We start from the raw sequence: 15,180 nt of genomic DNA, 5'->3' as shown, positions 1-15,180 counted from the left end.
TAGGGTGATTAATTGAATCTTGCACCTGAAGCTAAAATACATTCTATAGATCCACATGGCAGAATGCTCTAATCTGATAATCTATGTATTGAGTCAGAGTCCTGGCGGTCGGAGATGAATCTATTTCACTCTCTGAACCACAGGGAGTCAGTAATGACCCATTTCTCAGAACTGCACAACACCCCTGCTGAACAGGATTGCAACTTCAGGGAATATGACGAAAAATGCAGTGCACTTAGGAGCCATTCAACTATGAAAAGCGCCTGATTCATGTGAGAGCAGGCCCAATGTGTTTATCCCTCTTCACCGGTTGGAGATGCATTGTCAGGCAGTGAAGGTGTGTTATTTGGATTTGGATGGCTTGAAAGTGAGACTGGCACCAGTGAAACTCGGCATTCTGTCAAGGTCAAACCAGTGGGTTGTTGTATGGATGCCAGTCCCATTAGGACTATTTAGACTGACTGGCACTACATGGAGTGTAGGGATGTAACCGAATATGAACACATTATTTAGAATGAACAGACAATGCGTTCAAAGAAGGCACACTATTTGTTTCCAGAAAGGTTCATCTGGTTGAGACTAGAAGTGTTCAACAGCACTGGTGTCCCATGGGACACAACCAAAAAAACTGGCACAAATGGGAGGTTTTTACTTCTATGTAGGCATGCTCGCTCACTCGGAGGATTATTAACACGAACTCAGTACATTTACAGCGTTTATTCATTCGTCATTAGTAACGATACAAGTTTGTTTATATCTTGCAAAATGGAACCAAATAAATTCATTAGAAAACATTGTATGCAGGTACCAATAAAAATAAGACCTGTGCAAGCAGGATTAAAAAAATGTGCTTTTTTTTGGTTGCAACCAATTATGAACTTGAGTGATGTAGCTGAGTGACGTAGGTCCCACTCCATATTGACAATACTGGCATTTCTACCACGCCCACTTTGGTTATAAATCCCAAAACAGAACAGCTAGTAGCATTGTGTTACAACCCTAATAGGCTGGTTCAATGCCTTTCTGCTTTCTTTCCTTTAATATGTCCTTTTTTAATAGTGGCTATCTTGCTGTGGTCAAACATGGCCAAGGTTAACATTAGAAGAGTGCTTAGAGCAAAAAACTACTTCCACTCTCTGCCCCCACTCTTCACGCAAACACACACTCCTAATCCAACCTTTCCCGTGTGGACCAAAACACTGTTCAGTTCAGACCCAAATTACCCGGTGTCCATCATTCAGCTGGACGGCCCACTGGCAGGCTCAATATCCCTGGACTGGAAGATTACTTAATGGGCTGACCCTTCCACCCAGGGCGTCATATCATTAATTGGAGCCTGACTCAGGAACTCATTCCTGGACTGACAGCCATGCCCAGCTTCCCTGCCTCCCTGGGGAGGGCTCCACCACACCGTGATCAATAGTACTTGTGACCAAACATCTCAAAAGCACATTAAAATGCCAGTCATTCCATCTCCCTAACCTCCAAATAAATCAGGTCTGCTCCCCTGCGGCCTCTGTGTGAACGGCCAGGCAGACAGGAGAAGAGATGGAGTGAAAGAGAACGAGAGACATTCCCTGATCTGTCCAATCACGTCCATGGCTGTCTGGGTGGATGAGCTTGAGGAGGATGGAAGACTCATGAGATGCATCAGACAGATGTGAAAGGAGATTGGCGTGGCTAACATGATCGCTACAGCCACTGACACCAGCAATAACTACAGATGATATTGATTGATAAGATTTGTTTTTTTTTTTTTTTTTTTTTTTTAGTATTTAGTATTTAGTATTAGTATTAAGTATTACATGACTGATATACAAGCTATTTGAGTCAGTCGATACAATAGGATATGTAAATACTATGTTCTCAGGTTTAAGTTTAAATTGTAATATAATTCCTGTACTTTTTCTACCTCCATGTTTCATATACCTGTAAGTGTGTGTGCGTGTGTATGTTGGCCCTAATGCTTAGAGCTGATGACTCATTCATTGAGGGTTTCTTGGCGCTGATACATTCCCTATTCTGTTACCACATGACCTTGGTGAGACACACACACCGTTCAACACACACTGCAATTAAAATTCCATACGCACTTGACACTAAAGGTATTGTGGCTGTGCAGAGAGATGAGGCCAAAACAGAAGACTTTTTTATTTCAGCTTCTGTAAACTCCCTTGTATCTACGTAGGGCTGTAGGAGACAGTTTTGTGGCATGCTGCGCTTTGTATTTTTCCCAAAAACTACTTAAACCTGCAGGGGTGTGTAGATTTAAGAGCAAAAATCATTTTACAGAGCAAAAAAAAAAAAATTATAATAGTGAAAATAGGTCACTTAAATGACAACACAGGGAGGCCTTTTAAAGAGTGCAATGGCAATTCTGAGGTCCAGACCTTGTAGATTGTTCTTTGCTACATGGCCGACTTATTGAAGTGCTGCGTTAGCACTAATGCTAAAATGTATTCACTGCAGGGATTCAGGCTTTACCTGGTCATTACCATCACACGCTATTCTTCGCTACGATTTTTAGGTGGCGATAAATCAGGGCGAGGGATTGGGCTGAACGATTTCTAACTTCTCGTCGTACGAGCGAGCTTCTTGCTGTGCCCCTATCTAACAGGATCTATAGGCACGTGCGGCAGGAGCGCCGTCGCCATGGTGATCTCCCGCTCAAATCCAAGTGGGATTTGCCATCTTGGCAAGCAGGCAGGCAGGGAGCCAGCAGGAGGGAAAAGAAAAGGAGGTGTGGAGGGGTGTACTGTGATGATATTAGACCTAACAGACTTTTTTCAATAGAAAAGTCAAACAAGAGAGTCTCAATTATGCTAGAGAAGCCATCATTTGATTCTGCTTGGGTGTTCACTTTAAATCCACCTCGATGGACACATAGATGGAAAGAGCCGGAGCCTCCCAATGCTTTCTGCTTATGTATACATATTTAATATATACATATAGAATGAGAAAAAGAAAGCAAGATTGAGATACATCAGACATTACACGTTATTTCCTTTTCACTACATACCTGATTGACACACACACACGCACACACACACACACACACACACACACACACACACATACACACACACCATTACTTCCACATCTCAAGCCTCCCAGGCAGTCTCTATTCAGCCACATCCAGTGTGAGTGTGAATACCAATGAGGGGGGATGCTTGCTCACAGCAGTAGCCCGAAGGAATGTTACAGCAGCAGGTGCTTTAAAAGAGATTGTCTGACAAGAAAACACACCAGCTTCACCGACTTAAGTCACCACCTACGCAATAATTGTCTATAATGTGATACGCAATATCAGTATTGGGAAAAGGATTCAGAAAATATCCACATAGACATGCTTTAGCTTAGTTTAGGTTTATGATAGAGTCAGTCATATAATCAAACCTAAACAAAAGTATTTATTCTGTGATAACCTATAGGAAGCATGTCCAATGTGCTTAGCGTGCACTGAGGCTCCATCATGGGAGTGTTAGTTAATTACAGGAGCAGTGGCCTGTACAGGTCCTCAGGGTGCAGTCTATAATGCAGAGGTCTCCAAATCCACCAGCACATTTAATCCTACGCCCAGTCAAGGCAGCTTCCTACCATTGTAATTGCACCAATTAATCAAGCACTGTATTAAACAATGCAGTACAGTCTTTCCTAAACTCCTCCAGGACTATATATACACAACATACAAACACAACAAAGCACTAGTTATACATACATGCAAACATGTGCACTGAGGATGTAACTGATTATGAATACATTATTCTGAATGAACAGACAATGTGTTCTAAACAGATATAAATACAGCTATGAATAGAAAGCCCACTACTTGCATCTGGTTGAGACTAGAGGTGTGCATCATGACTGGAATCCCATAAGACACAATGCAAAGTTCATGCAGGCGCAAGCGAGTGAGCTTTCGGATATGAAGCTCACAGAACAAAGAAAGACCACGCTCATTAACTAATTGCTGCAGCCTAAACAGCATAATAAAAAAGTAGAAACACTAGGATACATCTTTGTAGAGGAGAGTGACTTTTTTACTTGCACCAGAAGTCATATCCTAATTTGCCTTACACGTAGAATATAGCATTGCGTCATATTAAAGACCTGTAAGGCAAATCGCAGGTTCATCTTAACGTCTTTGTTGTAATAGTGTTGTTTCTATAGTAACAACTTACAAAGGGACTTTTATGGCAGACACGCCACATAATTAAGCTCCTCAGATGTGTGTATTTGTTGATATGGTGAAGTTTATTTGGCATGTAGCATTCATGGAAGGAATTGTCAGTGAGAGGTAAAATTGTAACTCTAAGTTTTCCAACGCTGGTTTCTTAGTAACATGACAAGCTGCATTTTTTTTCTTAGAAACTTAAGAGAGAGAAAAAGAAAGAATGTTATAATTGTTATAACATAACTTATTACAGGAACTAACTTGTTTTGTAGACACCATTAAGTGTAACGATATTTATCATACCACCCCGTCACTGACTATTTTCCTATAACTGCACATCCAAGTATTATATTCCGTACTTAGTTCCTAATCTTTGATTTACTAAATTCTACTCGAGGGGTGTCATCTGGTCTGGCTATAGTGTACTGTAACTGGAACACATGGAGGGTCCTTGGGGTCAGAGGTCATGGTGCCTATTCTCACAACCCACTGCAGCTTCTCGTGCCCCACAGTGGCCTGGCACGCTTAGCACTCTGTACACTCCATCTGTCTGTCTCTTTAATTTCCCATCTCTGGGATCACAGAAAGTGCAGAGAAGCATGAAAATGAAATAATACTACTAAAAATAATGATGAGCCCAACATGAACTACACATGTTTCAAAACTATCCTGTCAAAACTGCCACAAGTAATGAATTTATTAAATGTAATATTAAAACAATGGGATAATTCCTCATTCCTCAGTTGTATAATTGTATAATTGTATAACTGGTGAATAATTCTTTTCATCTCTAACTCACTCATTAGGCATTTATTTTTGTTTGGAAAAAGCAAGTGTCATTTTAACCTGAACTCACTTTGAGAAGATTTCAGCCAAAATCATAACTATTAGAATATTTAAATGCATCTTACCATCATGTTTTTTTTTGCCCTGTTCCAAAAGCCCAACAATAAGACTTGATTAGACCCTCACTGCACTGCCAGTGTCTATTGTTAATAGATCCTCCCTATGCAATTTTGCCTGCACCGTGCAGTCATTCAATCAAATTAAGCCTCCAATTAAATATGGAAATGTGGTTTGCAGTGGCAGGCTGTCTCAGAGGGGAGTTGATGGCATGTGACAGGAAGGAAGGGGGCTCTTTTTACATTTTGGTGGCGCTCGAGGAGCCTGTGGCGTGATCAATGTGACCTTATCGGGCCGTGCACATGGCATCGCTTCACTGGGTCTGGAGATGGGCTTCGGATGGCATCGTGAGGCTGCGTGCTGTCTTGCCAGGCTAACATGGCCTATATAGCTGCTCCTAGTTTATTGTGGAGCCTTCCACCCCCTTCACGTCCCCTGCGGCCAGAGAGGTGCAGTCTTCCGCTATCGTACCCCTGGCGCCTGCCCACCCGCCCACCTGCCTGCCCGCCCGCCAGGTTGGCTGCGTGCCAATGCTTTTAGTGAGTGCTATCTGTCAAGGTATGAATAATACAGCCCTGAGGCTGTCAGCGGAATCCAAATGAGGTATACATCAGGAGGAAAGCACTCGACTTTAGCACCCCGACACGCTCCTGCCAAGACAGGCAATTATTCAAACCCAGCTGCAACCACGGCAATCAAGAGCCTGGCACCGGTAGAGCTGCGCTTAGAACCGAGAGAAAAGCACGAAAACAAACAAATCTAAATAAATATGTAGATAAAAAAGAGGCACCTAAAAATAAAAGGGGTCTGAAATGAATGGCGTTTAATAAATGTCGAGGCTCGCCTCGTGTTTGACGCATTAAGTGGAGGCTCTGCTATGTCTCGTCAGTTTTAATTAGCACTCTTCAGGATGAGGAAGAATGTGATGGCTAGTGTGTGGGAGGGCTGAATCAAAGTGAAAAGGACTGGCATCACAAAATGCTATGGAACAAGTGCAAAGCCAATCACAGCTTAAAGATAGCACAGGAGGTCATACTCATACACGCTCATTTTCACATTAGTGTGATACGTTCCTGTCTTAGAAAAATAAGAATAAATAAAATAACATGCACGGTAGTTAAAATGCAAACTAATTTCACAAATTTTTTTTTTTTAGATCTTCAAGCAACTAATTTCTATCTGCACAAAAAATAACGCAAACTCAAACTCAATCAAATATTTTTGATTACATATATATCATATTGTACATGCATACAAAACATGCTGTTCCTCAAAGGCTTTAACAGTAAGATGAAGTATAGCATGTTGTATATTCACTGCAAATGAGGTCTCTATACTGGGCTGTTTTTGCCTATGCCTAAAAAAAGGAGGAAGGCAGGTAGAGTATGGTGGCTCTCTCATTATCTTTGCTTTCTCATTAACAAATAATAACAGTGATGCTTTGTTTTCTACCTCCCAACACATGCATTATTCAGCCTTCACAGATTTGCTCATGACTCATTTATGGAGCAGCTTGTGCAGCCCAGAAACTAAATGTCACCCAAAACATCGCTGTCACACAGAGCTGCTGTTGCTCTGTGTGTGGTGTGTGGTGTGTGTGGTATGTGCGTGTGTGGTGTGTGTATGTGTATGTGTGTGGGTGGGTGTGGGTGTGGGTGTGTATGCGCCTGCACCCTGTGTGTGCTCCCTGTCAGCACCGTGGGTGCTGTTGTTAATTCTATTTGTGTCTGAATTGTTTGTCTCTGAATAATGAGTGGGAGTCTTGTTCTGCTGTATCGATGCATACATGCTGTGTTGCCCGGTCTAAAACAAAGATACAGTGGAATCCAAGGTGCACAATTTTATTCCAAAAATGGCCTAAAGGAATTCATTGACATGATGCTGATGTTAGGATGAAATATACATACATACAAACATACATACGTACACACATACACACACATACATACAGTTTTTGTTATAAATAAAGATCAGCCATAACATTAAAACCACCTGCTGAATATTGTGTAGGTCCCCCTTGTGCTCCCAAAACAGCTCTGACCCTTCAAGGCATGGACTCCACAAGATCTCTGAAGGTGTGCTGTGGTATTTGGCACCAAGACATTAGATCCTTTAAGTCATGTAAGTTGTGAGGTGGGCCTCCATGGATCGTACTTGTTTGTCCAGCACATCCCACAGATGCTTGATTGGATTAAGATCTGGGGAATCTGGAGGCCAAGTCAACACTTTGAACTCTTTGTCAAGTTCCTCAAACCATTCCTGAACAATTTTTGCAGTGTGGCAGGGCGCATTACCCTGCTGAAAGAGGCCACTGCCATTAGAGAATATCGATGCCATGAAGAGGTATACTTGGTTTGCCACAATGTTTAGGTAGGTGGGATGTGTCAAAGTGACATCTACATGAATGCCAGGGTCCAAGGTTTCCCAGCAGAACATTGCTCAGAGCATCACACTGCCTCCACCGGCTTGCCTTCTTCCCATAGTGCATCCTGGTGCCATCTCTTCCCCAGTAAGTGACACACACTCACCCAGCCATCCACATATTGTAAAAGAAAATGTGATTCATCAGACAAGACTACCTTCTTCCACTGTTCCATGGTCCAGTTCTGATGCTCACCTGTCCATTGTAGGTGCTTTTGGCGGTAGACAGGGTTCAGCATGGGCACTCTGACAGGTCTGTGGCTACGCAGCCCCATGCGCAGCAAGAACACTGTGTGTTCTGACACCTTTCTATCATAGCCAGCATTAATTTTTCAGCAATTTGTGCTACAGTAGCTCTTCTGTGGGATCGCACCAGAAGGACTAGCCTTCGCTCCCCATGTGCATCAGTGAACCTTGGGCGCACATGACCCGGTCGCTGGTTCACCGGTTGTCCTTCCATGTACCACTTTCGGTAGGTACTAACCACTGCATCCTAGAAACATCCTACAAGACCTGCTGTTTCGGAGACGCTCTGACCCAGTCTTCTAGCCGTCACAGTTTTGCCCTTGTCAAAGTCACTCAGATTCTTATGTTTGCCCATTTTTCCTGCCTCCAGCACATCAACTCAGGAACTGACTGTTCACTTACTGCCTAAGATATTCCACCCCTTGACAGGTGCCATTGTAACGAGATAATCAATGTTATTCACTTCACCTGTCAGTGGTGTCAGTCATGTTATGGCTGATCGGTGTAAATACTGAGTTGGTTCCATTTCCCAAAATATACACAAACTAGTAGCCTAATTTAAACCTCTGCAACCCGGACCAGACAGTTACTAAGAATGAGTGAATGAACACTGCAAATGCATTGTTCTTTTTCACGTTAAGGTCCCATGATCTTCATATCTGATTGTTCATGCACGTGAGCTTCATATCTGACTGCTCACCTGCATGAAAGTGAAAAGTAAAAAACTTCCCACTTGCATGACTTTCCAGAAAAAGGAAAAAACAAACCGTGTATTGGTATTTGTATCTATTTAGAGCACATCTTTATATCTTCATTTTAAATAATGCGTTCGTATTCGGTTAAACCCTAATATAAAAAAAAATCTAAAAGTGCACACGTAAAATTACAAGTATTTTCTATTTCCTCCACTCCTGCATGCATGCGCTAATCCATTTAAACCTGAAATCATATCTAACATAATCCCTTCTGGTTATAGTAACATGTTATCATGGTTTGCGTGAAGTAGTGCGATTGTATCAGGGTATAGAGGTGAGAGTGAGGATAGTGCAGGGCGTAACTAATCCTTCTGATCATCAGCATGCCGCCGGGGCCTACCTGTTCCTCTCCTCCCCCTCCTCCTCCTCTCCTCTCATTTTAGATATGTTTGTCATTCATCATCTCCTTGTTCTTCTCATACTGAGCCAAAGGCCTATTGGAGTAGTAATTTGTCTCCAGAGGCTGCTGTAATTCCACTGCCAGCTCAGAGGGGCGTGTTGACCATCAGGTACAGGAGAGAAAATTTGTCAGTCATGTAGCCTAGAGTAAATTGGGCCCTGGCTGAAAGTAATTATTAAGCGCAGCTCTGAGTGGGTGGACTGCAGCTGAGCAAAAGAGCCAGCTATGTCGACGCTTCAGAACTAGAGAGGCTGTTTCATAAGGTTTGTTTGAGGGCTTTGAATATGGAAATAATTCTTAACAAGGACACTATCAAATAGTTCACCATTGTTTACTCTGCTAAATCTTATGGCATTATGACATTATGTATAGTGGACACAGTGAATATAAACTTTTGGATAAAGGTGTTTGATTAATTTACCAGCTACAGATTAACCATCAGAGATCTATATCAGTTGCAAAATTGCATTAGTTGTTTAAAACACTTCATGCCACAGTGCTGTAGAGTTCTCAAATCTAATTGGCCTGAAGTTGCTGACAGTATTTCTGCAAGGCCGATCACAGGTTTATATGGTCATTATAATACGTTTACACAGGGACTTGTATGGCAGACGCTCCACATAAACATACAGTATGTAATTGTTGATATGGTGATGTATTCTGGTTTTTTTTTGTCTTATTATATTCAAAAGAGAGGAAAAAAGAGAAAATAGTGAGCAAATGGCTGTTTACAGCTGTTATAATGTAAGTGATAACAGAACTAACTTGTTTTGTGAACGTTCCACAACAGTAAATATAACTATTAACGGATAAAAAGTATGATCACACCAGCCCATTGCTGATTATTTTCCTATAACAGCACAAGTGTTTTATTCCTTACATATTGCATATTTAGGCTTAAAAATGTTCAGTATGTGTAAGCTTACAAGGTTTCTGTTTGTCTTTTATTGTGGCATTAATGGTTAAATATAGAAATCCGAGTAATCCAAAAACTTCGGCCAAGAAAAGGCAGAGCAGAGACTCTCCAGGGAGAAGCAAAACTGCACTAAGATGTATCTGAAGTGCTCTGAGGGAATAAGCCCACTACAAACCTCTTGATATGAATAAAGATGCCACTTGGCTCTGTGCTCGCTGCAGTCATTGTAAATATCCCCTGACTATTTGTATGGACCAAAATAAAGAAGCTAATGACATACATTCAGCAGGCATGTGAATGAAGTCATGGATGAGGAGCATATCACACACATAGCCAAGTGAAAAGTGTCAAAAGGACTAATTAACATATTAATGATGCCACCTTCCTACAGCAGCTTCTGTCGGATAGTCAAAACACTTTGATAAGCATGCAAATGAGGACCACAGAAGAAATTAGCTCGACCATGAATGAGAGAGAGGAGGAGGGGAGGGGTGATGGATTGAATGTTTGCTTTATTTATCTTTAATTATCTGGCAATCGGTGGGTGGTGGAACCTGAGTATTGGAGAGGTTCAGAGTGAAGCACATGTTATCTTTTCTCTCATCCCTTTTCTGCCTCGTTCTCTCTCAACTTCTCTCCCTGCTCCTATCCTGAGATGGAAATCGATACGCCCGCAAGCCTGGCCGTCCATCAACGGTACAGTGACAATCAAAATAACCGCTAGGCTGTGGGATTTGCGATCGGCAGATTCAGATCAATTCAATGATGGCATGGTTGAGACAAGGACAGGTGATAATACAACACACCAAGATTTGATTCGCTGCCTAGCAAGGACAGAAGGTTACGTGAGATCCCTGCAAACTAAATTCAACAACTGACCAGCTCTCTATAGAGCCTTAGTTAAGTTAACAAAAAAGTTCATGTTCTTAAGTACATGGACATTGATTTATAATAACTGATTGATTTATAATAATTTATTTATTTAATAATAAACATAAAAATATTCTGTGTATTGATTTTATTACAGTATTATTCTCAGGGTTATACAGATTGCTCAGTCATTTTGGAATTAACTATAGCGCTTGTTGCTCTTTTTTGAAGTTGCATAGACTTAGCATACACTACAGAGCTGCAACTGTATTAGTTATTATATCACAACGCTGCTGAATTCTCAAATCTGATTGGTCAGAAGGTGTTGATTCATTTTCCATAACAGCAGCTCTGACAGTAGTTCCAGCTGTAATTTAAATCAAAGGCACTCATTCTAATATGCTTTCACATTTATATAGTAACAACTTACACAGGGACTTATGTGGTGGATGCCTAATAATAAACAATTGAAAAACATGCTGTTATAAGGCAGGGCTAAGGCAAAAACGTGAAAACGAAAAAAAAGATCCGCAAACCAGGTAGACAATAACAATACCAAGGCTTGGTAACGACTGGTGAGAACATACTTAGCTATGAGAATGTGTGCTGAAGGTCCTTATATACTGAGAGTGTGGCTGTGATTGTAATAGTGTCCAGGTGTGTGTAATCAGTAGAATGGTGAGTTTGAACGTGACAGTCTCTGTAGTTGCTGGGTGTTGCAGTCCGTGGTGGCCATGTTATCTCTGGGTAGTGTAGTTGGACACAGTTTCTGGCATTGCACTAAAATCGACTGGTATTTGTAGCTATTCTTGATTCTCTCCACCTTGATAAAACCCACAGTTCTGGCTGAAGACAAGCAGCCCTAAAGCATGATGCTGCCACCACCATGCTTCACCATGGGTATGGTGTTCTTTTGGTGATGTACTTTTTTTGCACCAAACATACCTTTTGGAGTTATGGAATTATTACACCTTTTGGAATTGGTCTCATAACACATTTTGCCACGTAGTTTGGGCTGATTTATTTGGGCTTGGATGTTTTTTGTGAGAAAGGGCTTCCATCTAGCCACTATATCCCATAGCCCAGACACGTGAAGAATATGAGAGATCGTTGTCACATGCAGAGAGTAATCAGTACTTGTCAGATATTCCTGCAGCTCCTTTAATGTTGCCGTTGGTCTCTTGGCAGTCTTGTCCTTTTGTAAATTTTGGAAGGACGTTCTGTTCTTGGTGATGTCACTGTGGTGCTCCATTTTCTTCACTTGCTGATGATGGCCTTCACTGTGTTCCATGGTACATCTAATGTTTTGGAAATTATTTTGTACCCCTCTCCTGATCGATTCCTTCCGAAAGTGAGACCCTGTACAGGCTTTGTAAGCGCTTTGCAGACCATGGCTTTAGCAGTCAGATGAAACCAAGAAGATGTCAAGACTATCTTACAGAAACAGCTGATCTTTATTTGGGGTTAATCAGAATAATTTCATTGATGACAGCTGCATGATAATTGCTTTCGCACATGAGATTGAATGTGATTGGTTCATTCCGAACACAGCCACATACCCACTTATAAAAGGGTGCGCACACTCATGCAACAAAGTTATTGTAACTTTATTTTTCCTATTTTTCCCTAAAATGTTTCTGATTGTTTTTCACATAATTTTTATACGTAGTAATTTCACAGTGAGGATGGGAAAAGTTCTGATTTATCTGGTTTTTTTTTTTATCATAAAAACTTGCCATTTTAACAGGGGTGTGTAGAATTTTTATATCCACTGTAGGGATATTAAAAGATGTATAATCTTGGATACAGTGTTATCTAATGAGACATTTATTTAACATATATGGAAAGAGTCTCCAGCTTTGTAAAGGTGAGTACGTGTTCCTCCATGAGAGAGTCCTCAGGGCAGCGGACTTTCTGGTTTCTCTGTAACATGACCAGCTGCATTTTTTTCCTTATTAACTTCAAGAGAAAGAAAAGAAGAGAGGCTGATAACAGAAACTAATGTGTCTTGTGGATGTTCCACAACATTTAATGTAACTATAAATGGTTAAAAGTATGATGTGTTGTTTTTTAATAAATACAAATTGTAATCATTGGCAAATTGTTGTCATATAAGAGGAATTAAAATACGAAACTAAGAAAATAACCAACTTTTTCAACTTTTGGTGGGGGAAACAGTAACTCTGTGTCTTTTGTTTCTCTGTGTTGTGTCTGCATCACACCAAGACATTGTTTATTATTTTCCTACGATAGCACATTCCCGAGTTTTTTATTCCTTACTTAGATCAGTAGGTTATTAGGTTTACTCCTTTAGTAACAACTAAACTGATAGCTCAATATTATGCACTTTGGATTATATATTACTGAGAACAGCCATCCATCTTCTGTACTGCTTATCCTATACAGGGTTGCAGGGAGCCTATCCCAGAGGACTTGGGGCACAAGGCATGGGACACCCTGGATGGGATGCCAATCCCACACACACTCACACTCCCCAGAGTACCCAGAGGAAACCTCTGAAGCACAGGCAGAACGTGCAAACTCCACGCGCACAGGGGGGAGGCAGAAATCGAACCCCCAACCCTGGAGGTGCAAGGCAAACGGGCTACCCACAAAGCCACCATGCCTCCTACTGAGAACATTGATTTCAAATTTTTTGAACAGTAGTGTATATTCTGACTACTAACAAATGTTTTTTTTCCAAAAAGCATAAGAGAGATTTAAAAGAACTGATATTTGTTCCATCATATAACTATAATCTTTGTGCAGTGATGCTTGTCAGTCAGTAGAAGGTCACTTAGCATGCTCAGCAGTGTCTTTCATCTGGATTATTTTCTACATACTAATTGAAGTCATTTCTAGTTTTTGCCACTTGCATGTTGTACATTAATTACATCATTATTTTGTCTGCAAAAATGGTACGATCTGCCTGTAGGTCATATCTGAGATTTAAATGCTGAATTGAATATTGACTGTCAAATTACCACTTTCACCCAAACGGTAAGCTAATGCAGATCATATAGGGCTGTTCTGCAGAATCCACGTGTACTTCTCCCCCCCCACACCCCTAAAAAAGGCATGTCTGACCATTAATATGCAAATTGTACTGAAATGTGCAGGAATATTTATGCAGTGAACTGCGTCGAAACTTCCTGGGGAAAATATTTTGCATCATAATGCCAAATGCAGGGTTTCTATAGAGAAAGGTATATTTTCTCAGTCAATGGGTTTCTGAACAAATGCCAGAACAGAATTTCTGGTAATTTCTCCTGTTATTTAAAAAAAAAAAGTATAATCTTGGATACAGTGTTCTCTAAGGAGAAATTTATTTAACATTTATGGAAGGAGTCTCCAGTGTGCTTTGTAAAGGTGAGTACGTGTTCCTCCATGGGAGAGTCATCAGAACAGCGGACTTTCTGGTTTCTCTGTAACATGAGCAGCTGCATTTTTTTCCTTATTAACTTTAAGAGAAAGAAAAGAAGAGAGGCTGATAACAGAAACTAATGTGTCTTGTGGATGTTCCACAATATTTAATGTATCTTTAAATGGTTAAAAGCATGAAGCGTTGGCAAATTGTTGTCATATAAGAGGAATTAAAATACTTCAAGACATGCTGTTATAAGAAAATATTCAACTTTAGGTGGGGGAAACAGTAATTCTGTGTTGAGTCTGCATCACGGCATGACAATGTTGACTATTTTCCTAAGATAGCACGTTCCCAAGTGTTTTATTCCTTACAAAGATCAGTAGGTTATTAGGTTTACTGCTTTAGTAACAACTAAACTGACAGCTCAGTATTACGCACTTTCAACAAAATGGATTATATATTACTGAGACCACTGATTTTTTTTGTACAGTAGTGTATATTCTGACTACTAACAAGTGCTTTTTTCCGAAAAGCATAAGAGAGATTTAAAAGAACTGATATTTGTTCCATCATATAACTATAATCTTTGTGCAGTGATGCTTGTCAGTCAGTAGAAGGTCACTTAGCATGCTCAGCAGTGTCTTTCATCTGGATTATTTTCTACATACTAATTGAAGTCATTTCTAGTTTTTGCCACTTGCATGTTGTACATTAATTACATCATTATTTTGTCTGCAAAAATGGTACGATCTGCCTGTAGGTCATATCTGAGATTTAAATGCTGAATTGAATATTGACTGTCAAATTACCACTTTCACCCAAACGGTAAGCTAATGCAGATCATATAGGGCTGTTCTGCAGAATCCACGTGTACTTCTCCCCCCCCACACCCCTAAAAAAGGCATGTCTGACCATTAATATGCAAATTGTACTGAAATGTGCAGGAATATTTATGCAGTGAACTGCGTTGAAACTTCCTGGGGAAAATATTTTGCATCATAAAGCCAAGTGCAGGGTTTATGTGGAGAAATGTATATTTTCTCAGTCAATGGGGTTCTGAGCCTGTAAAAATGCCAGAAAGGAACTGCTGGTAATTTCTCCTTGAGATGTGATTAGGGCACAGTGGCA

The 15,180-nt window shown here is 40.7% G+C and overlaps 1 protein-coding gene across 7 annotated transcripts in view; it reads right to left on the bottom strand.

The window, feature by feature from the left end:
- Window positions 1–15,180, bottom strand: part of myt1lb (myelin transcription factor 1-like, b) — a 110,261-nt gene that overhangs the window by 56,338 nt on the left and 38,743 nt on the right. The window lies entirely within an intron of this gene.

Source organism: Pangasianodon hypophthalmus, chromosome 10 (genome assembly GCF_027358585.1).
Source record: "Pangasianodon hypophthalmus isolate fPanHyp1 chromosome 10, fPanHyp1.pri, whole genome shotgun sequence".
NCBI classification, from domain to species: Eukaryota; Metazoa; Chordata; class Actinopteri; order Siluriformes; family Pangasiidae; genus Pangasianodon; species Pangasianodon hypophthalmus.
Note: the sequence above shows the minus strand (reverse complement) of the source record. Positions and strands in the feature narration are given on the sequence as shown.